The sequence below is a fragment of the Mobula hypostoma genome, chromosome 14, assembly GCF_963921235.1.
Source record: "Mobula hypostoma chromosome 14, sMobHyp1.1, whole genome shotgun sequence".
NCBI classification, from domain to species: Eukaryota; Metazoa; Chordata; class Chondrichthyes; order Myliobatiformes; family Myliobatidae; genus Mobula; species Mobula hypostoma.
In genome coordinates this window covers 29,768,308-29,793,477 of record NC_086110.1, presented here as the reverse complement: position 1 = coordinate 29,793,477, position 25,170 = coordinate 29,768,308, and positions in this window count along the sequence as shown.

Here is a 25,170-nt window from a genome sequence, read left to right as displayed (position 1 = left end):
AGAATTCAGAAGAATGAGGGGCTCCCTAATTGAAACCTATCAAATGGTGAAAGGCCTTGATAGAGTGGATGTGGAGAGGATGTATTCCATGATGGGAGAATATAAGACCAGAAGCCACCGTCTCAGAATAGGGGTGCCCTGTTTGAGTGGAGTTGAGGAGGAATTTCTTTAGCCAGAGAGCGGTGAATCTGTGGAATTTGTTGCTACAAATATGGAGGCCAAGTTTTATATATATTTAAAGGAGCTGTTGATAGATTCTTGATTGGTCAAGACATGAAATTGGGGAGAAGGCATGAAATTGGATCTGACAGGGAAAATGGATCAGCCATGATGAAATAGTGGAGCAGATTCAATGGGCCAAATAGCCTAATTCTGCTCCTATATCTTATGGTCATATGAAGAGTATTGGTAATGGCTGGGATCACCTATCTTGAAAAAAACACTGCCCAGCAGAAGGCAATGGCAAACAACTTTTGTAGAAAAACGTACCAAGAGCAATCATTATTCTAAGACAATTGTTCGTCCATGTCATATGACACATAATTATCATGATTATTATTTTTTTTCTTTCTTACTTTTTGTATTTCCACAGTTTGTTGACTTTTGCACACTAGTTGTCCACCCTGGTAGTGTGATCCTTCATTGATTCTACTGGATTTATTGAGTATGCCTACAAGAAAATGAATCTCATTTTGACACATATGTATTTTGATAATAAAGTTACTTTGAACTTTAAACTTGTTTTACTGGTCCAGTTGTTGTAGTAAATGTAATCTATTTTGCCTATTTGTATTGATTGTTTTGGCCTCTCTCTTTTATGAACAATCCAAACTGGCTTATTATTAATTCTACTCTCTCTGCTGAGTGGCCAAACACTTAATTTTAGTCATCCTAGTTCTAACACCCAGGCTATGAGAAACATCACAGGCACAAGAGGTCCTGCAGATGTTGGAAAACTTGGCCAAGGCATATAAGATGCTTGAGAACTCAACAGGTCCTGCAGTATCTATGGAAGGAAATAAGCAATCAACATTTCGGGTCGAGTTGTGTGTGTTGCTCAAGGTAAATATCATCCCTGAATGTATCCCACCATGTCTCAAAAGAATTGCAGATCTTTCAATGAGATCTCCTCTCATACCTCCAAACCTAAGGGAAAGTAGACCCAGCAACACACACAAATCTGTTTAATCTCACTTCATTATTAATTTAGTCAATTACTGTGCTATAAAGAAGTATTAATATATTGTTCTATAAAGAAATATTAATATATTAATATAGAAATTGGTCCAGTCTCATTTAACATCACAGTTCTGTGCACACTATGTGCAAACTATAATCAAAAATGAAAATGAAAAATCATATACCTATTGGGATTTATCGCTCTCCCAGTTCTGATAAAAGGACTTCAGTCAAAATGTTATCTTCCTTTCTCTTTCCACAGAGGCGGCCAGATTTGCTGAGTATCTCTTCATTCCCATCTTTTGTGCTTTATTTTTACTTTAATTACATAAAAAAGACTCCAGAATGAGGCCATTCAGCCCAACCCTAGCACATAGTCCACTACCATTCTTCCTCATCTAACACATCTATAGATCCCTGAAAGTTGTGCACAAGTTGGTAGAGTGGTTAAGAAAGCATATGTGTTTTAGCATTCATTAGTTGGGGGATTCAGTTCAAGAGCCATGAGGTAATGTTGCAGCTTAATAAGACTATGGTTACGCTACACTTAGAGTATGGCATTCAGTTCTGATCGCCTCATTATAGGAATGATATGGAAGCTTTAGAGAGACAGAGTGCAGAGAAGATTTACCAGGATACTGCCTAAATTGGAGAACTTGCCTGATGAGGAAAGCTTGAGCAACCTAGGGGTTTTTTCTTTGGAGCGAAGGAGAATGAGATGCGATTTGATAGAGGTGTAGACGATGATAAATAGAGTGGACAGCCACTGCCTTTTCCCCAGGGTATCAATGGCTAATACCAGAGGATACACTTTTAAGGTTATTGGAGGAAAGTACGGGGGGGCAGTGTCAGAGGCAGTCTTTTTTACACAATGAGTGGTGAGTGCATGGAACACACTGCTGGGGGTGGGGGTAGAGGCAAATACATTAGGGACATTTAAGAGACCCTTAGATGAAATGGAGGGTTATGCGGGAGGGAAGGGTTAGAGTGATCTTGGAAATGCTAAAAGGTCGGCAGAACATTGTGGACCAAAGGACCTGAGCTAGGTTCTATTGTCTATCTCTATCAGTATAACCCTCTATTCCATTGTCACTATTGCATTTATTTGAAACCCACATTCTAACCAGTAGCCGAGTGCCCTAAGATCTCACCACTCCAGATAAAGAAGTTTGCTCTGAATTTCTACTTGGATTTTCCAAAGATATTTTCCTCTGCAGAGTTAGAACCATATGCACAGAAACATCATAGCCATCTCAAGCATCAATTATTAATCTACAGTGTACTCCAGGAATGGGTCCACAACCATCTCTGCCTTGGCAATTCAATTGCTTGTCTAAATACTAGTTAAGCATTTTGAGAGTACCTTTTCCATCATCCACTCAGGAAAGCTGTAGTTTTGTTCTTTTCAAAAGGAGAAAATATTCTGTGTAGTTCTATATGATCTCATATCTCTGTGACCTAAGATCCCTGATGATTCCCATTTAGAAATGATGCATTTTTATGAAATTACTTTGGACACTATGCTAACTACTTAGCAGAATACACTCCTCTGCAGCAGTCCTTGAAATTTAATCAGCACATTGCTTGATTTATGAAATAGATGCGCACATGGAAAGCGCTTTGATAGGTGAAATTGAAAACTTGGGTGAAATGCATTATGGAAACTGATGCAGTACATTCCTTTGAGTGACTGTTCTGTGCTATTTATCATGGGGAAATATAAAATACAGACTCCGAACAGTCAAAAGCACTTAGTGAGTTTTTAAAGATTGTTTGTTCATTGATTGTACATTCGTGAACCTGTACCTTCTATTGATATCATCTGTACATTTCTGATTCCTGTTCAAATAATTAATCTATCTATTTATATAAACAAATCTTGCATTGACCCTTAACAGGAGACCATGGACAGAAGCAAAACAGAAATGCTGCAAGTGCAAAACTTTACAGGAAAATCTGCTGATGCATCTCACCAACATAACTCAGCTACCAACAATCAGGACTCCTACCAAATATTTGTAATCGTAAGTAAAACCTCACTCAATCACTATTCTGCAAACCCAATACTCACAGTCTGCTGTTCAACTAGAAAAGGTTCATCACAATAACAAAGTTATATCCATTGAAATGATACTCCCTATCTTACGTGTAACACAACCAGAAACAGCAACAAAAATGCTGATCAGTCTCTGAAGGAGAGAATGCCTCCTTATAACGGGAGAAAGACGAGGGAGTCTGTGGTCAGAAGTTAAGAAGGGAGAGTAGGGGTTTTTTCAAGATGGCGGCGCAGTGAAAAGTCTGCTTTGCTGAGCTCAGCACCGCAACACTGATAATTTCGCATATAAACCTATCCGTTTCAACTTTTTTAAAAAATGCCCAAGTGTCAGATTTAATGACATGACCATTGATGAGTACTTCTTTTTGAGCTGCTTCAACACCATGCCATCAAAAAGTACTAAAATAGCAGCCAAGATGGACCACACAGAGCGCTCTCCAGGGGCTGAGGATCTAGCTGCTGCTAGCTATGCTAACATATTAGACCCTGCTTTTTGTCAAGTAATTCATGAAGTTACGGAGAACGTATCCAAAATGATGGACGAGAAGCTGGGTCCACTCTCTCTAACACTCCAGAACCACACTTTGGAGCTTAAAAATCTTGATACAAGAACAACCGAGGCCAAGGGCCGAGTCTCCGTGGTAGAGACTGTAGCTGATCAAGCCCAGAGCTGCATCCGGGCGCTGGAAAAGCAAGTTCAAAGCCTGTCTGACCATATCGATGACCTTGAGAACAGAGGTACGAGGAAGAATATACGGATTATCGGTCTACCTGAAGGTACAGAAGGCAGTCAGCCAGCAAAGTTTTTTGAGGGCTGGCTGCCTAATTTCTTTGATTTGGAAACCAAGGCTGGACACATTAACGTGGAAAGAGCTCGTCGTATGCTGGCTCCAAAAACGGGCCTAGACAAACACCCTTGACCTATCCTCGTGCGGTTCCATCATTTCGGTGATAAGCAAAGAGTGATGGAGGCTTCGAGACACTGTGGGACTGATACCCAGGCTTTTAAATATGAGGGATTCAGGCTTATGTTTTTTCAAGATTTTTTCAGCAGCCATTATTCGGAAGCACGAGGAATTTGACCAGGTAAAGAAGCGGCTGAGGGAATCCGGAATATCACCTACAACGGGACCATGAAGATATTTGATTCTCCTTGCAAAGCTAAAACTTTTGTAGACACGTTGGGCTAAAGAACGTACATATTGTGTTGCCCTAGTTATGGGCGATAACATGCTCGATGGTCGCTTTATTTTACCTTTTCATTACTCGACGGCAAGATATCTATAGGATGGGTAGCATGTTTGTTTTGATTAATGTAGTTTCATCATTTGTTTAAATTAGCGGTGCTGCTCCAGCCTGAAGGAGCTTAAACATGACGGTAACAAATTGGTGGATTGATAAGTTATGTCGTTTTTATTTCTGACGATGTTAAATGCCATATTGGCAGTGGGGCAGAATATGGGGTGCTAGAAGGTTCAGATATCCCCTTTAAGTGTGGGGTAAGTCCTCTTGTTCAGCACTGTTGGCGCTTTGTTTTTTTTTGTTTTTTTTTATTCACTTATTGCTATACAGCTGATCTTAAGTCGGGTTTCTTCTCCTCTGGAGTCAAATAATTGTTATAAAGGGTTATGACCAGTAACATATTAAAGTTGTGCACTTGAAACATTAAGGGGAGTCATTCACCAATCAAGGAAGGAAAATCCCACTAAACCTGAAAAAGGAAAGGGTGGACATAGCCTTATTGCAAGAGACACATTTTTTAATAAAGATTTAGGAACTACAGCTATTTTGTTTCAGTCCTATAAACCATGAGGTGCTTCATTATTCTTTTCAAAACCTTCGGAGACACATTTAAATGATAAAGAACATCTAAGACTGCAACAGAGTGGATTTGATCAAGTCTATTTTTCATTTTTTAATACCAGGAGTAGGGGGGTGGCCATTTTAGTTAGGAAGAACCTACCTTTTAAGTTATTAGACTGCATTAAGGATAAGTATGGGAGATTTGTGGTTGTTAAGGCTTCAATATATGGAGAGGAATATGGTATTCTCAATGCTTATTGCCCTCCAGCTCATCCTCCCAAATTCCTAATAGAAGCTTTTTCCAAACTCACAAGCTTTTCAATACAAAACATTATTGTAGGTGGGGATTTTAATTGTGTCATGGACCCATTGATGCACAGAGTGCCTAGTGGTCCCCCATTGCTCTCCTCACAGTCCAAACAAAGGGCTTATGTGGAGAACTAGGACTTGTAGATGTCTAGAGATTGTTACATTCCTCAGACAAAGACTTCATACTTTTTTCTAATCCACACAAGTGTTACACCAGAATAGACTTTTTTCTAACCCCCAAATCACTCCTAGATTTAGTTGTATCCTGCACAATTGGAAAAATCACTATTTCTGACAATGCAGCAGTATATTTAAGTATTAAGCCCAAAGATAATTCAGCATGATCTAGATTATATTAGATTAGATTAGATTCAACTTTATTGTCATTGTGCCGAGTACAGATACAAAGCCAATGAAATGCAGTTAGCATCTGACCAGAAATGCAAAGAATAGTGTTATTTACAAAATAACTGTGAATAAAATGTATGTGCTACATCACACAAATATAAAAGTACTGAGGCAGTACAATATGGGTGCAATACTTCTTAGTGCTGTGATGTGAGGTTCAGCAGGGTCACAGCCTCAGGGAAGAAGCTCTTCCTGTGCCTGCTGGTGTGGGAGCAGAGAATCCTGTAGCGCCTACTGGATGGGAGGAGAGTAAAAAGTCCATGGTTAGGGTGAGATGCATCCTTGATAATGCTTTTCGCCCTGCCCAGGCAGCGCTTTTGGTAGATATTCTCAATGGTGGGCAATTGGGTGCCGATAATCCACTGGGCAGTTTTTCCCACACGCTGGAGTGCTTTGCAGTCCGATACAGGACAATTGCCATACCACACTGAGATGCAGTTGGTGAGTATGCTCTCAGTGGTACAGAGGTAAAAGTCCGTCAGTATCCTGGGACTTTGTGAGCTTTCTTGATGCTCCGCAGGAAATAAAGGCGCTGTTGCACCTTTTTGATCAGGATGGAGGAGTTCAGGAACCAGGTGAGATCCTCGGAAATGTAGACACCAAGGAATTTGAAGCTTAATACACGCTCCACTACAGCTCCGTTGATGCAGATGGGGATGTGAATGTGGCTCCTAGCATGCCTGAAGTCCACAATGATCTCCTTGGTCTTCTGGGTGTTAACAGCCAGGTTGTTGTTTGCACACAACGCGGCCAGGTGCTGGACTTCATCCCTGTAGGCCGTCTCGTCATCCCCTCTGATCAGGTCAACCACCTTGGTGACGTCTGCAAACTTGATTATGGAGTTAGAACCATGTACAGGAACGCAGTGATAGGTGAAAAGGGAGTACAGGAGAGGGCTCAGCACACAGCTTTGAGGGACGCCAGTGTTCAGGGTGAGAGTGGAGGAGGAGAGGTTGTCTAACTTAACTGATTGGGTTCTGTTAGTCAGAAAGTCCAAGGTCCAATTGCAGAGGGATGAGCTGATACCAAGCTGGCGAAGTTTGGCCATCAGCTTGGAGGGGATCGCAGTATTGAATGCCAAACTAAAGTCAATGAACAGCATTGTGACGTAAGAGTTGGGGCTGTCCAGGTGGGTCAGGGCAGAGCGAAGTGCCGTGGAGATGGCGTCCTCTGTTGATCTCTTGGTGCGATAGGCAAATTGATGGGGCTAGACGTTGGAGGCTGAGTCCTTTTATTTTAAAAGATAATAAATTTATAGACTACTTTACTTCCGAATTCAAAACTTTCCTATCTGTTAATTCCAAATCAGCTAGTAGTCTATCGATGCTCTGGGAAACCACTAAGGCCTATGCAAGGGGATTAATTATCTCCTACTCTGCTAGTAAGAAGCGACAAGCTGCGGAACGGCAGCGCCTAGTGGAAGCAAGGCTTGCGGCAGCTGAAAAGGATTATATCAATAAGCCTTCTGTAGCCAAGTTACAGAATATCACACCCCTACGCTGTACACTAAACTCTTTACTTACACAAGCAGCCAAAAGAAAATTGACATTTGCTAAACAACGATTGTTTAATCATTGAGAAACCAGCTAGGTATTTGGCTTACTTAGCCAGAAAGAAAAATGCCTCTCAGACTATTGCTTCAATTAGGGATGGGACAGGAGCCCTCACTAGTAATTCTAAAATGATTAATGTTGTGTTTAAGAATTTTTATTCTAAATTGTATCAATCTGAGCAATGTAATGATGGACAATCTAGAATGGAGTCCTTTTTCAGGAATTTAGATCTCCTAGGCATTTCTTCTGAACAAGAGTCCCTCCTCAATGCTCCGTTATCTATACTGTACATGAGATACAGGAAGCTGTGAGACAGCTCCAAAGTGGGAAGACCCCTGGTCCTGATGGACTCACTAGTGAATTCTATAAAGAGTTCACAAGGTTATTATCAGGGTCTATGCTAAACATGTTCAATCAGGCATTTAATTGTGGTCTCCTCCCACCATCATTGAGAGAAGCTAGCATCTCCCTAATTCTAAAGAAAGGAAAGAGCCCTGAATATTGTGCCTCCTACAGACCTATTTCACTGTTAAATGTTGACTTTAAAATCTTATCTAAAACTCTAGCATTGCGATTAGAAACTGTGTTACCTTTTATCATAAAAGAGGATCAAACGGGTTTTGTAAAAGGCCGTAGATCATCTGACAATATCAGAAGATTACTTAATGTAATTCAGGCATATCAGCAACAGGCAGTGGATGGCTTGGTGGTTTCCTTAGATGCAGAAAAGGCCTTTGATCGTGTTGAATGGCCATATCTTTTTTTCACTTTAGAACGATTTGGTTTGGGCAATAGTTTTACTAAGTGGGTGAAGGTTCTTTATAACGACCCTTTGGCTGCAATTCTCATTTATGGTGTTAGGTTGGATAATTTTAGTATTCTGAGGGGCAGCTGGCAGGGCTGCCCTTTATCACCACTACTTTTCACACAAGTGATCGAGCCATTGGCTGAGGCTATTCCGCAAGACCCCAAGATATCTGCTCCAGACATAGGACTAAAGTCACATAAAATTAAATTGTATGCGGATGATGTTCTAATTTTTTTATCAAACCCTGCTATATCAGTGCACCACCTTATGCAATGCATCAATTCATTTAGCGCCTTTTCAGGTTATAAGATCAACTTTACTAAATCAGAGGCTATGCCTCTGGGGAATCTGCAGCAGGTACCTGACACTCAGAGTGTTTTCCCCTTTAAATGGTCGCAGACAGGTTTTGTTTACTTAGGCATATTTATCACACCTACATTTGATCAATTGTTCAAAGCGCTTACACAGTTATTTGACAAAATTAAACAGGATCTTGAGCGATGGAGCACTCTTCCCATTTCTTGGCTTGCCCAAATATCCTTGCTCAAAATGAACATTCTTCCTCGACTGCTCTACCCAATACGAATCATTCCAGTCATTTTAACCCAACAAATACTAAAAAAAAAATAAGTGGCTGGGTTGTTTCTTTCATCTGGACCAAAAAAGACCCTGTATTAAAATATCTAAGTTACAGCTTCCCAGTAATCTAGGGGGTCTGGATTTTCCAGACATCAAAAAATATCAATTAAGTTCCTTTTTATCTTATGTGGTTGACTGGGTTTGCAGGGACCCCTCCTCAATTTGGCTAGACATTGAAGCTTCACAAGCAAAATGCCCTCTTATTAATTTGTTTTTCCTCAATAAGATGAAACTAGTTAAGGAATATTGTCACAATTCAATAACAATTAATACAGTCAGGGCTTGGAGGGTGGTGCGACAAATTGAGGGCAATGCAGCAAAACTATTACCCTTCACTCCAATAACCGGCAGTCCAGATTTGCAGCCTGACATAATGGATTCTGGATTTAAAATTTGGATTTCTATGGATTTGGATGTCCCTTAGTCAAATAGTACAGAAATTTAACATACCCAACAAAGATCTTTTTCGTTTCTTTCAGATAAGAGATTATATACAGAAAAAAACATCATTGTTAACTGATTTCTATAGTTCTGACATAGAAAAGAGGGTGTTTTGTTCGAAGTGTGAAGTCTCCATCAGTACTTTTTACAGTATCCTGAGGGAATGTTCTTGTGGAGAGGCTGAGTAGCTGGGAAGGGTCTGGGAGGAAGAGCTGGGAGTAGAATTTACAGCTGAAACATGGGAAGACATCTGTGATAATGCAAAGAAAAATTCAGTTTTTAATAGAACTAAAGCACTGCAACTCAAAATTCTGCATAGAGCCCATCTAACTCCAGATCGTCTCTTGAAATTTAAGACGGGGGTTTCACCAATGTGTTCTAAATGTAGAGTAAATACTGGAACCTTCACCTGCTGTTTTTAGACTTGTCCCAAGCCTCAGGCATACTGGAGTGATATTTTGGGTGAAATAGAAAAGATTCTGAAGATGGAGCTTGAACTGGACCCAGTGTCTTTTCTCTTAGGCTTACCCAGCAGTCGTATTATTAATGCACATCAGAAAAATCTTTTTAACATCCTGACTTTTTGTGCGAGGAAGAACATTTTACTTTGTTGGATATCTGATAAGGCACCTGGACTTTTTGGTTGGCGTAAGTTAATCATGGAGTACATTCCTTTGGACTTTTTGACATGTATGGTACACTCAAAAACAAATAGTTTTCATAGAACATGGCAACCTTTTCTGCAGTATGTAGATGTAAACCTGTCTTCTATACTAATAAGTGCTTTTGTACAGGATGTTGGGGTGATGTCTATATTTTGATGGAAGTGTTCTGATAGCTGATATCTGTGAGGGGAAGAAATGTAAATGTATCTGTAAATTGAAAGTTTTGTCATGCTGAGCAAAAAATAAATTTAAAGAAGGAAGGGAGAGTAAGTCCCAGCTTGACAGGAGGGGATTTTGGGGGAAAAGGAAAGTGTGATTTGATAAGGATAACAAAATGTTAACTTTGCTTATAGAGGCTTGAGGGCACTGAGTTACCCAAATGTTAACAAATTCCTGGTGGTCCTAATTCCATTTTCTGTGGTGATGGACTGACTGAAAGGTCACACTAGCTTTCCCAGGCAGGAATCAGGTTAAAGTTGCAGTTAGACCTTAACAACATCAACACAGCAAGACCTCCCAACTTTCCAAAGGCCCTCTTTTGCATTTCCATTAAAGGTTAACTTTAGAAGCTTTGAAAAAATGAAGCAGACTGGACATATACAACATTTATAGGATTTGATGGATGCTTCTCCTGTAGAATTTACTCATTTCTAAAGTCCATATCTATTGGGCTCAAAACCAAAATACCCAAAGACAAAAATATAAAAATAGCAAAATAGCAAAGATGGTAGATGAAAATATGATTTGCTGACTGCATGAAATTAATGAAGTTAATCATATCAGATAAAGAGATTTGAAGACATGCTCCATGATGTGAAGTATTCTTTCATTCTATAAACCACCCTTGCACACAATATAGAGAACTATATTGGGAACAGAGTCTTGGTAGCATTCTAAAATGCTTGAAGGTAAATATATAAATACCTTCTGTTGGCTTTTAATCTCTTATGTGCTTTTCACTGATCTGTCTTGCTGCATGCATCAATTATTAAGGGAAGATTATTGATCATCAGATTTCTGTTCTGGTAGCAGAACTGACATTAAAGAGGTTAGGGGGCTGCACTCTAATGGTAGGATTTCTGCCTTCACACTTACAAATCAACTATGTTTTGTAACATGTATGGCTGTAGGAAAAACAAGACTTTAAAATACACTTGCAAGTTGCAAGCTGAAGGGGATGCAGGGCAAGTTATCCAAGCCGAGACAGAGACAAATGACAGACACTAACTGAGGAAGTAGTAGGCCACAAAATAACATGTGTTATTTAGAGTTAACTATCTGCCCTATTCATTGTATTACTGTGGTTGGACTGTTAACGATTCACAAATCAGCATGACAGGTAGGTAACTCTGGTTTCAAAGACTTTGGAATTGTTCCCACAATTTTAATAAATATTAATAGCAAAGTTGTCGTGTAGGTAAAACCCATTCACCGGTCTTCCTGAAAAGTGATATACCCAGAACTATTTCCGTTAAATGCACCTGAATGTGATAAAATGGAAGTGACATTTCTTTGAGGTGACAAGTAAGTATTTCACAAACTCAGGGCTGTAAAGTAATTATCAGCCATCAAGAAATTCAGAGGGATTATGAAATGGACATTTGGCACTCAGCAAGTGATGGCTAACTGGAGCGTACAGCCAGAGATAGTTGTGGAAACAGAAGTGCTAATAACCTTTAAGCAGCATCTACCACAAGTTCTTCAATCACTGAGGCACGGATGGTGTGGGGCCAAGTGGAGGAAAATAGGGTTAATAAAGATGAGTGGCAAGATGAGTGGCAAGTGGTCAGTGTGGATTTGGATGTCCAAAAGGCCTGCTTCCAGGCCAAATGGCTTTCTCATTCTTGAACTGATTCAGAAAATGGTATCTCATCTTCATGGGACCTACTGCATAGTTCACCACCATCCTGGTATCAATATACTGCCTTCTGATGCTGTGGCTGCAGAGTACGCTGTCCTAATTAACTGGAGAATGGGAAGATAGGCCTTGTTCCTCTCTGCAAGTTGTACAAGTCATTGGCAACATCTGGCTATGTGGTCTCTCCCAGAATGAAGGAAACATGGATTTCCTGGTGGCAGATCATATACCACAAGGAAGTTATTCTGTTGATTGACAATACCCTGAAGACTGAGAGATTACTAATGGAGCATTATCATTAATGGGCAATTTCCTATTGTCGTTAATGGCCTCATTACAAACAAGCATGACCACGTGGCACAGACACATAAATACGCTGGTCCTCTGAAGAGCCCAGGTGGGATACGGTGACTGCAGAAGTAGGCTCTTTTACAATTGGCCTATCATTGCCTCCTGGCCCAGGGTCCCCAACCACCATAAATATTCTTGCTAGATAACTATGTCAGTAACTAACTCTTGCTCTTTGTACGCTGTGTGAGCTTTGGAAGATTTCTGAATGTTTGCAGTCAATTCTGAAGATTTTAAAGGATAGAAAAATGTCTCATCTAATAACAAGAACAAATAAACGTTGTACTCATGGTTTTACAGAAAACTGCATCACAATGTTCATCGGTACTGGTGGAAATGAACACCATGCAAATAAACACATTATTTGTTATCTGTTTGTCGCAGGGAAAAGGTTGGTATACAATGAGAATAATGTACGGAAACTCCTGGCCCAATTTCACATCTGATGCAATTTTATCTGGAAGTGATCACTGGCACAATCTATTCCAGAAAAAAAATCCAAACTGAATGATACAACTCCTAAAAAGCTGCGGGAATGCAATCCGATTTCTCAGCTTGTTAGAGATGTACAATATGGATACAGTGCCTTCAGCACATGAGCTAATCAGTAAACTCCATGACTTGGGCCTCAATACCCCCTTGTGCAATTGGATCCTGGATTTCCTCAATTGTAGACCCCAGATTCCCCTCCACAATCTCCATCAGCACAGGAGCACCACAGGGATGAGTGCTTAGCCCCCAGCTCTACATGCTTTACACCTATGACTGCATGGCTAAGTACAGCTCCAACACCATAGACAAGTTTTCTGATATCGTGGGCTGTGTCAAAGGGGGTAACGAGTCAACATACAGGAGGGAGATTGAAAATTTGGCTGAGTGGTGTAATAACAATAACCTCTCACTCAAAGTAATTTAAACAAAGGAACTGATTGTAGACTTCAAGAGAAGGAAATCGGAGGTCCATGAGCCAGTAATTATCAGAGGATCAGAGGTTGGGAGTTAGTAACTTTAAATTCATGCGTGTCACAAGCGCAGAGGACCTGTCCTGGACACATCATATAAATATAATTGTGAAGACAACACCTCTACTTCCTTAGGAATTTGCCAAGGTTCAGAATGTCATAGAAAACCTTGGCAAACTTCTATAGATGTGTGGTGGAAAGTGTGCTGACTGGCTGCATTATGGCTGGTATGGGAACACCAGTGCCTTTGAGTGGAAAATTCTACAAAAGATAGTGGATTAGGCCCAGTACATCACAGTCATTGAACACATCTACATGAAACGTTACCATAGAAAAGCAGCATCCATCATCAAAGATGCCCACCACCCAGGACATGTTTTTTACTTGCTGCTGCAATCAGGTAGAAGGGACAGGTGCCTCAGGACTCACACCACCAGGCTCAGGAACTGTTACTACCCCTCAACCATCAGGCTCTTGAACAAAAGGAAATAGCTACGTTCATTTAAGGGCTCTGTTATATTGTTATTTCATGCTTGTTATGTATTGCTATTTATTTATATCTGCATTTGCACAGTTTGTTTACAGTTTACAGTTACTCTTCTATAGATTTGCTAAGTATGTCCACAGAAAAAGAATCTCAGGGTTGTATGTGGTGACATTTATGTATTCTGATAATAAATTTTACTTTGAACTACTTTGAACTTTGAACTTTATGTTGACAATCAACCACTCATAAACACTCATCTTATGTTATTCTCCCAGCATTCCCATCAACAACCCCCAAGATTTCACCACTCATCTACACACTAGAGATAGAATACAGTGGCCAAATAGCTGATCAAACTGTACATCTCAGAGATGTGGGAGGAAATTCAAGGACCCAGATGAAACCAAAATGCAAAATCCACAGTCAGTAACTGGACTGAATCTATGCAGGGAAGAACAGAGACAATATTTCAGTATGGTAACGGGAAGGAAATCCTTTGAAGAAAAGATACCGATTTGAAAAGTTTGCTCTGTTATTCTCCCTTCAGCTGCTGCTTCACTTGCAGTGTTTCCAGCAGTTTGTCCTTATTTCCAGTCTTCAGTGGGTGCAGTATTTTGCTTTCTGAATATAAATTGTAAGTTTGTCTATGAAAATCATGAGATAAAAGTCTTATTCATTTCTAAAGTAAACCTTTTCTATATTTATAAAGATCAAGGAAAGATAACTATTTGAAAATTGCATCCAAGGTTTCTCCCAATGATATGAGGAAGTGAGGTGGATCATTGAAAAAGACTTTTAATTAGCATGACCCTAAGCATCATTTTGAAACCACTGCAGCAGTTAGGGAAAGCTGATTTTTAATCTTATTTCATAAATGATTCATTTACTCACATTATAAAAATCCCATTGCTGGTGCTGCTATGTAATATCTAATTAGCTGTACTGCCACAATTATGTTAAAAGTGGCACTCTCAGAACGGATAAGCAAAATGGTTTTGTTATACATAATCTAAGAAGTAGCCTGGTCATCTCTGCACCATTTCAAGAAATTAATCATAATTGATTTATTTCTCCATATTCTCCTAGTCAAATGATCATCCTTAAATATATTACCAGACCGCAAGATAGAGTTTAATATAAATAGTTGAACTTCCTAACCAGCCCAAGTCATACTTGTTGACAACCTATGGTTTGGATTCAATGTGCCCATATAGTATTGAGTAATGACCTGCATTTGGTGTTAATTATGCTCAAGAAGCCTTTGCTTCACTTCTTACATATCAATTTTAATTTAGGATATAGTCTATTATGAACTGCCAAAAAAAAAGCAGGCATGAACAGAGATATCAAACCATGACTGCACTGATCAATTAGAACATGTAATGCTGATAGAAATGTAATTAATTGATTTGTCCTCAAGTCAGAAAGTATGAGCTTGATTACGTTCTATTTGGTTATATACTGTAAAATTGATGGCTTTCCTTTTTGCAAGGATTTAATAAATGCTGAACTTTATTCATGATGGAGTATGCAGTGCCTTAAAAATGAAAGGAAGAAAGTAACATGTTTCATGCTATTCTGATTAAATTTGTACTTCTGAAATGCATAAACACAACTTGTTTCAATATAGTATTAACACAGGGGAAAAGTCCGTTACAGGTATGTTAACAAATGAAATTTGACAGGTTGTAAAAATATTTATTCTTGTGGGAGAATCTAAAAGTTGGGATTACTCTTTTAAAAATAAATGCGTTCCTATAAGTGAAAAAATATGGCAATTTTCTTTCTCACGGAGGGGTATGTGTCCTAGGAACTTTCTTCAAACGGTGGTAAAAATAGACTCCTTGAATACTTTCATGGCAGAGTTAGTAAAATACTCGGTTAACGAGGGGCAGTAGTTTGCTTGGTTAAATGACAGAGCAGAGATGAGGTTACCATCTGATCAACTGTGATCTTTTTGAATGTCAGATCAGGCTTAAGAGCACCAATGGCCTACAATTGCTCTTAGTTCATCTATTTGTATAAGCTATAGCTATTGGGATGGCTGAATAAATAAATTACAGAAGATTTCCAAATAATAGAAACTGATGTAGATGGAGGGGCTCAGTAAATTCTTATGTTCATAAACAGATAATGTCAAAGTCAGAGTTGAGTTTATTGTCATAAGCACAAGTATATGCATGAACATATGCAAAGAAAAACTTAAACCTGAGGCAGCATCACAGGCAGGTAGCATCATTAAGCCTGCATCCACAAGAAGAACAGTCCTTAAACACGAATTATATATGTATTTTTTTCCTCAAGAAGACGAAGTTAAGCTGAATAAACAAAGTCCACTTTAGTACGTAGTGTTCATATTGTTGCTAAACTGCAGTGATTAGCATTGTGTCCGTTGATTCAAGGAACAAATGGCTGATGGGGAAGTAGCTGTTCTTGAACATGGTGACGTGGGACTTCATGCTTCTGTACCTCCTGCCCAGTGATAGCTGTGAAAAGATGGCATGGCTTGGATGGTGGGGATCTTTGACGTAGAAGTGTTGCCTTTCTGAGGCAATGCCTCCTGTGGATACTGCTTGTGGTGGGGCAGGACATGCCTGTGATGTATTGTGCAGAGTCCATGTATCTCTGCAGCTCTGCTGTCTTATACTCCTGTGCATCTGAATAAAAGGAAATGTACATCGCATCCAGAGTTTCACCGGTTAGCGGACAATTTCCCTCCACGCCTCTCTGACGTAGTGGGGAACCGCGAACGAGGCAAGCTACAGCAGTGGTTTGCCATTGCCTTCTGCCAGGTAAGTTTCCAAAGAGACCACCAGCACATAACCCAGCATGGATGGAAAGCATGCAGGGGAGCCGGCTGGATTTGAACTCGGGTCCTTTCGTCCCAAAGTCCGGCGCTGATGCCACTACGCCACAAGCCGGATGAAAAAGATGATTTACAAACCATCTATGTGTTAGCTGTAAAATATGTATATTTCTATGCCCTGTTTGAGTTACATTTGGGCCAGAGAAGAGATAAACAGATATCCAAAGCAAGTTTTCCCCCGAGGAAACCAAATAAGATTTTCTATCAGTATAGATAGTGCAGAAAGTGCAGTGTTTTGTTATCTTTTGCTTTCCTTAATCTTTTTCATCGCTTCTTAGCACTCCTTTCCTGAATTGACGCCATTTGCGATTTCTCCTGGTAATCTAACCCAAAAATATTCACCAGAGGATGACTTATAGAAAAACTAATTTAGAAGCACCAGAAATTGGAATAAGATGGACTTATGCTTTACATTACTATCTTTACCAGGGCTTCAACAAGAATGGCCCCAGTAGAAACACTAGGGAATAGATGTATTTCATTAGAAATGCAATATTGGTCATGATGAATTTGGAACACATTCCACACATTGCCCAAGCAAAGTTCAACATGGGGCTATGGATTTGCTCAAGAGAAAGTAATATCTGTATTTTATTACCAGGAATGCAAGCATATGAATTAATCTGTATGTCAAAAGTCCAACCAGAATTACATGGTAGCTGAGAATAAATGCACAAAACAGGAGACTGACAGGAGAATTGTGCATGGGATGAAGGATAAACTAGAGCAGAAATAATTAACCGCCGAAGATGGAGCAAGTGAATTCCTCTGCAATGATTAACTGTCAGAGTCCTGCTGTTGTCAGGAAAAGTAGAGGAGGCTTGACCCAAAGCAGAGCAATGGAGATGATTTAGCAGTAAGTGGTATTTTGCTGACAAACTGCAAAATAACAAGCTGTGGACAGGCCAACAAAACAAGAGAGAACAAATACTTAACATGACAGGGTAGTAAGGTTACTGAAGACTAGTTCGTATGAGCGAGCAAGGAATGTGGATGAGAGTTGGGTTTAAATAGGCTGCAGGTGCTGAGTTGGAAACGCATCACAGGCTGTTCCTGTTAGCTAGGTGGAAACTGTGAGGTCCCTGTCTGTGCAGGCCTAATAGGATCCCTCCCCCCTCCTATGGGTGGCCACCAGACAAGGACTAGGACAGAAAGTTGCAGCATTGGATTGGGGATCCATCGAAATGCTCAGGCTCCAGAATCTGGGGTTCTGATGGAGGAGGTTGACTGCATGGGGTTGCTGTATTGATACAGAGAATTGGTTGAGAGCAGTTAATGTTTTCCTACTGCTTTGGTATAATATGCTCCTGTCAATGGGCGACTTCCCTGAGGCAAGCAAATCCTGTTGGGTCAATCGCTGGTTCACTCATCCTGTCAGGAGATGTGGAGGATGCTTAGCCCAAAAGCAGAGCAGCAGAGACAATTTAGCAGTAAATGGTATTTTACTAATAAACTGCAAAATAACAAGCCTTGAGGGGGCCACAAAACAAGGGAGAACAGATACTTAACTTGACAGGGCAACAAGGTAACTGATGGCCAACTGCTTCGCACTGTATTGCAGCCACAAAACACCAAATTTTATGACATATGCCAGTGATATTAAGCCTGATTCTGTCAGTTGCCAGCCAATAGGTGAACAACAATTCCTGAGGGAATGTTGTTAAATTTCTGTACAGACTTCTATTTTCATTATAAATGAGCCTAATTATATACCAGGCATCAATCCAGGACACATTAAAAATATGGCCTCTTTATGGCAGCCGTGAGACCATTGCTAGTGTAGATATAGTGCAGGCCATCTTGTGCTATTCAAAATTGTATGACATGTGGAATGATGACCAGTGTAATGTTCGTGTCTGCAGTTCCTGCGGCTGTATTAAATGTACCTGCAGGCGAGTTGTGCAAAGCAGGCCTGTGGCGCTCATTACTTGCTATTTGTGGTAAAATGTACAAAATTTGGAAGCAATTTTGAAGGCACAGCCTAGAGTACATACTGTACTTCCCAAACAGGAAGAAATATTCTAAAGACAAGATGACATAACCATGGCTAGCAAGGCTAATGAGTCAAAGCCAAGATAAAAACCAAAGAGAGGACATATAATAGAGCAAAAATTAGTGGGAAGATAGAAAATTGGGAAGTTTTAAAATACCAACAGGAGGCAACTAAAACGGTCATTAAGAAGGTAAAGATGGAATATGAAAGTAAGCTAGCCAATAATATTAAAGAGGATATCAAAACTTTCTTCAGATACATAAAGTGTAAAAAAGAGGCACGAGTGGATATCGGACCACTGGAAAACAATGCTGGAGAGGTAGTCATGGAGGAGGAGGAAATGGTGGACAAGCTGAGTAAGTATTTTGCATCAGTCTTCACTGTGGAAGGCGCTAACAGTATGGTGGAAATGCCAGGTGTCAGGGGTCATGAAGTGTGAGAAGTTACCATCACTAGAGAGAAGGCTCTTGTGAACTAGATGGTGTAAACCTCAGGGCTTTGAAGAGATTTTAGAGGCATTAGTAATGATCTTTCAAGAATTACTAGATTCTGGAATGGTTTGGAGGACTTGAAAATTGCAGGTGTCACTCCACTCTTTTGGAAGGGAGAGAAGCAGAAGGAAGGAAATTATAGGTCAGTTCGTCTAACCTCAGTGGTTGGGAAGATGTTGGAGTCAATTGTTAAGGGTATGGTTTTGGGGTATTTGCAGGCACATGATAAAATAGGCTGTCATCAGCATGGTTTCCTCAAGGGAAAATCTTGCCAGAAGAATATGTTGGAATTCTTTGAAGAAATAAGGAGCAGGATAGACAAAGGAGAATCAATTGATGTGTTCTTGGATTTTCAGAAGGCCTTTGATAAAATGCCACACATGAAGATGCCTAACAGGCTATGAGCCCATGGTGTTACAGGAAAGATTCCAACATGGATAAAGCAGGGGCTGATTGGCAGGCAGCAAAGAGTGAGAATAAAGGGAGCTTTTCTGGTTGGTTGCCAGTGACTAATGGTGATCCACAGGGGTCTGTGTTCCGACCAATGTCTTTTACGTTAGGTGTCAATGATTTGGATGATGGAATTGATGGCTTTATTGCAAAGTTTGCAAATGATATGAAGATAGGTAGATGGGCAGGTAGTTTTGAGAAAGCAGAGAGGCTACAGAAGGGCTTAGACAGATTAGGAAAATGGGCAATAAAGTTGCAGATGGAATACAGTGGCAGGAAGTGTATGGTCATGCACTATGGTAGACGAAATAAAAGGATTGACTATTTTCTAAATGGAGAGAAAATACAAAAATATGAGGCACAAAGGGATTTGGGGGTCCTTGTGCAGGTTTCCTAAAGGCTAATTTGAAGGTGGAATCTGTGGTAATGAAGGCAATTGCAATGTTAGCATTTATTTCAAGAGGACAAGAATATAAAAGCAAGGATGCAATGTTGAGACTATAAAGCACTAGTGAGGCCTCACTTGGAGTAATGTGAGCAGTTTTGGACCCCTTAGATGTGCTGAAACTGGAGAGGGTCCAAAGAAGTTTCACGAAAATAATGCCAGGATTACATACCTTCTGATATGAAGAGCATTTGATGGCTCTGGGCCTGTATTCACTGGATTTCAGAAGATTGAAGGGTGACCTAATTGGAACTTATCAAATGGTGAAAGGCCTTGATAGAGTGGTTAAGGAAAGGCTGTTTCCTATAGTGGGAGAATCTAAGACCAGATGACACAGCCTCAGAATAGAGGGGTGTCCTTTTACACTAGAGATGAGGAAAAATTTATTTTGCCAGAGAATGGTGAATCCAAGGAATTCTTTGCCACAGGCAGCTGCGGAAGCCAAGTATTTATGTACATTTAAGGCAGAGGTTGATAGATTCTTGATTGGTCAGGGCATGAGGGAATTTCTGGAGAAGGCGGGAGATTGGTGTTGACAGGAAAATTGGATCAGCCATGTTACAATGGTAGAGCAGACTTCGTGGGCTAAAAGGCCTAATTCTGTTCCTATATATTATGGTCTTATGGTCTTATGGTTTTAGGATATATAGTAGGAAAAGATGGTAGTGTGGTGACCCACTTTCTAGCTCACACGAACCAGCGCGCGCCGGCAGAGAGGTCTGCCCCAAAAAGGGCGCCAGGCTATCTTCACCAGCAGGGGGAAAATCCAGCGCGCGGGAAGGGTCTGCGAATATTCATTCCCCACAGCAGTCCCGCTCAGGGAGGGGGGGAAACGGGAAGGCTTTAAAGGAGGCCGCGAAGTTTGAATAAATCTCTTTTATCTCAACTCCAACTCACCGACTACATGTCGTTATTCTAGCGCTGTGTGTAGCACACCGCTACAGTTGGTGACCCCGACAGTCCAAACAATATTTGAAACACAGATGACCAACGCCGCATCTGTTCATGCAGTTTCGTTAAAACTGCCAAGCTTCTGGACGCTGCGACTCCGCTTATGGTTCGAACAAGCAGAAGCACCATTTCACATTCGGCAGATAACCTCGGAGTCCACTCGCTACTACTACATGCTGAGCTCACTCGACCAGGAGACAGCTGCACAAGTTGAGGAGTTTATACAGTCGCCCCCGGAGGACGGCAAATACATAGTATTCAAAGCCCTGCTCATAAGGACTTTCAGACTCTCACGGCGTGAACGAGCTGCCCGCTTACTGCACCTGGATAGTTTGGGAGACAGGCCGCCATTGGCACTAATGAATGAAATGCTGACCCTGGCTGAAGGACACAAACCCTGCCTCATGTTTGAGCAGGCGTTCCTAGAGTAACTGCCCGAGGACATATGCCTGCTGCTGTCCGACGCAGATTTCAGCGACCCCCGGGAGGTGACGACCCGAGCAGATGTGCTGTGGAATGCCAAGAAGGAGAGAGGGGCATCCGTCGCACAGATCACCAAGCCGCGTGCCCAACGGCAGACCAGACCAGGCCCGGCAGCAGAGCCTACAAAACCCGGTGACGGGAGTGAGGAGCCCAACGAACAATGGTGCTTCTACCACCAGCAGTGGGGCACAGAGGCCTGCCGCTGCAGACCACCCTGCAAATTCCCGGGAAATGCCAGGGCCAGCCGCCGCTGATGGCTACGGCGGCTGGCCATCAGGACAGCCTCCTGTATGTCTGGGACAAGCAGTCGGGACGCCGCTTTTTGGTCGACACCGGAGCGGAGATCAGCATCTTACCTCCAACGAGTTACGACACCTGCAACAGAGAACCGGGACCCACCCTGAGGGCCGCAAATGGCAGCACAATACGAACCTACGGCACCCGCACGGTGCGGCTACAGTTCAGCTCCAGCCGGTTCACATGGGACTTCACACTGGCCGCCGTGGCCCAACCACTCTTGGGGGCGGATTTTCTGCGAGTCCACAGCCTGCTGGTCGACCTGCAAGGGAAGCAATTAGTCCACGCCAAGACTTTTCAAACGTTCTTCCTGAGTGAAGCCAAGTTGCCAGCCCCACACCTGGACTCCATCACGCTGTCCGACGACGAATTCATCAGGGTCCTGGCGGATTTCCCATCAGTTCTGACACAGCAGTTCACAGCAGCCATGCCCAGACACGGAGTACAGCACCACATCCCGACCCAGGGACCACCCCTCCATGCCCGTGCTCAAAGGCTCCCCCCGGACAAGCTCCGACTGGTGAAGGAGGAGTTCAAGAAGATGGAGGAATTGGGGATCATACGACGGTCCGACAGCCCATGGGCCTCCCCCCTACACATGGTGCCCAAGGCAACGGAGGGCTGGAGACCATGCGGCGACTACCACAGGCTGAACGAGGCTACAACACCAGACCACTACCCTTGCCGCACATTCAAGACTGCAGCAAACCTGCACGGCGCAAGGATCTTTTCCAAGGTAGACCTCGTCCGGGGATACCATCAAATCCCGGTATATCCAGACGACATCCCCAAAATAGCACTCATCACCCTGTTCGGACTTTTCGAATTCCTCCGAATGCCATTCGGCCTAAAGAATGCCGCACAAACTTTCCAGCGGCTAATGGACGCGGTGGGATGCAACCTGGACTTTGCACTCATCTATTTGGACGACATCCTCATAGCCAGCAGTAGTCGTCAGGAGCATCTGTCCCACCTCTGTCAAGTCTACACTCGACTGAGCAAATTCAGCCTTACAATCAATCCAGCCAAATGCCAGTTCAGACTCAACACCATCGACTGTCCTGGGCCACAGGACTACTAAAGACGGGGCAACCCCTTTGCCGGCCAAGGTAGACACGGTCCGCCACTTCCCCCGACCCAACACAACTAAAGGCCTGCAGGAATTCGTGGGTATGGTGAACTTCTACCACCATTTCCTCCCCTCAGCAGCCTGAATCATGCGCCCCCTGTTCACCCTGATGTCGGGTAAAGGCAAGGACATTACCTGGGACAAAGAGGCTGCGGCCGCTTTCGTTAAAACCAAAGAAGCCTTGGATGCTAGTGCACCCCAGAACGGACGTTCCTACTGCCCTCACGGTGGACGCATCCAACACAGAAGTCAGTGGAGTGCTGGAGCAACTCATCGAGGGTCACTGGCAACCCCTGGCGTTCTTCAGCAAACACCTACGACCACCCGAACTCAAATACAGTGCTTTCAACTGGGAGCTATTGGCACTATACCTGGCAATCCGGCATTTCAGATACTTCTTAGAAGGTAGGACCACAAACCGCTTACCTTTGCATTCATGAAGGCGTCTGAACCCTGGTCGTCCCGCCAGCAGCGACATCTGTCCTACATCTCCGAGTACACGACGAACATCCGGCATGTCTCTGGAAAGGACAATGTCGTAGCGGACGCACTTTCCAGACCTACCATACAGGCGCTGTCCCAGGGGGTGGACTATGCAGCGCTGGCAGAGGCACAGCAGGCAGACGCTGAGATCCCCAGTTACAGGACTGCAGTCTCCAGTTTGCAGCTCCAAGACCTCCCCATAGGCCCAGGTGAGAGGACCCTACTATGTGACGTAGCTACTGGCCAACCCCACCACGTAGTCCCAGCAGCCTGGCGCCGGCGGGTTTTCAAGTCCATTCACAATTTAGTGCACCCCTCCATCAGGACAACCGTCTGGCTGGTCGCCAACAGGTTCGTGTGGCTTGGACTTCATAAACAGATCAGTGAATGGGCCAAAACGTGCATGCAGTGCCAAACGGCCAAGGTGCAGCGGCATACCAAGGCTCCACCGCAGCGGTTCGAACCCACCCGCCGGAGGTTCGACCACATCCATGTAGATATCGTGGGGCCCCTGCCAGTGTCGCAAGGAGCACGGTACCTCCTAACTATGATAGACCGGTTCACCAGATGGCCAGAGGCAGTCCCGCTCACCGACACCACCTCCAAATCCTGCGCCCGAGCACTGATCGCAACCTGGGTAGCCCGCTTCAGGGTACCAGCCCACATTACCTCTGACAGAGGTGCCCAGTTCACCTCCAGCCTGTGGTCAGCTACGGCCAGCCTTTTAGGATCACAGCTACACCACACAACTGCCTACCACCCACAGTCGAACGGACTAGTGCAGCGTTTCCACCGTCACATGAAATCAGCTCGCATGGCCTGCCTGGAAGGGCCTAACTGGGTGGACGAACTTCCTTGGGTCCTGCTTGGAATCCGGAAGGCGCCCAAGGAGGATCTGTACACCTCGTCGGCCGAGTTGGTGTACGGCGCACTCCTGGTAGTCCCAGGAGAGTTCATACCGGCTCCAAGGGGGCAAGAGGAGGAACCCACAGCAGTCCTGGACAGACCACGTGAGAGGCTCGGTAACCTGGCCCCCATACCCACTTCACAGCATGGACAGAGCCTGACCTGCGTACCCAAAGACCTGCAGAACTGTAAGTTTCTTTTTGTACGACGGGGCGAACACCGGGCACTGCTACAGCGGCCCTACGAGGGGCTGTTTAAGGTGATCAGGAATAACAGGTCCACGTCCGTGCTGGACATTGGGAGTAGAGAGGAGGTTTTCACGGTGGACCGACTCAAACCGGCCAATGTGGACTTGGCGCAGTCGGTCCAGGCTCAAGCACCGCGGCGCAGGAGCAGACCACCCAAACAGAGGCCGATCCAGACTGTGGACACTGGGGGATGTATCACCGGTTCTGGGGGCGGGGTGGGTTATGTGGAGATCCACTTTCTAGCACACACGGTCCGGCGCGTGCCGGCAGAGAGGTCGGCCCCAAAAAGGGCGCTAGGCTATCTTCACCAGCAGGGGGAGAATCCCGTGCGCGGGAAGGGTCTGCAAATATTCATTCCCCATAGCAGTCCCGCCCAGGGAGGGCGGGAATGGGAAGGCTTTAAAGGAGATGGCGAAGTTTGAATAAATTTCTTTTATCGCAACTCCAACTCACCGACTACGTGTCGATATTCTAGCGCTGTGCGTAGCACACCACTACAGTAGAATGTTTCCTTTTAACCTTGTGCATAAAGGGTTGGAAGGGGTTATGTCCTTCTTGAATATTAAGCAAACCTATATTTACTCTTTTCAATCGATGCTGCCTGCCCTGCTGAGTTCCTCCAGCATTTTGTGTGTGTTCCTATATTTTTGTGTTATTTGCTAGCTTATAATGATAAGCTACCATGCAGCAACATTAGAGTGTAGGGAATTAGGGGTAGCATTTTGCCTTGAATTAAAGATTGATAAACAGACAAAGAAAGATGAATAAATGGATTATTTTAATTTAGAAGGTTGTGACTAGAGAGGTGCTGCAAGATTGGTCTGGGCTCTCAGTTATGCACAGTCTAGATCAATGACTTGAGTGAGGGGAACAAATATCCAAGTTTACAAAGAAAGAGTGTGAACTGTAGGG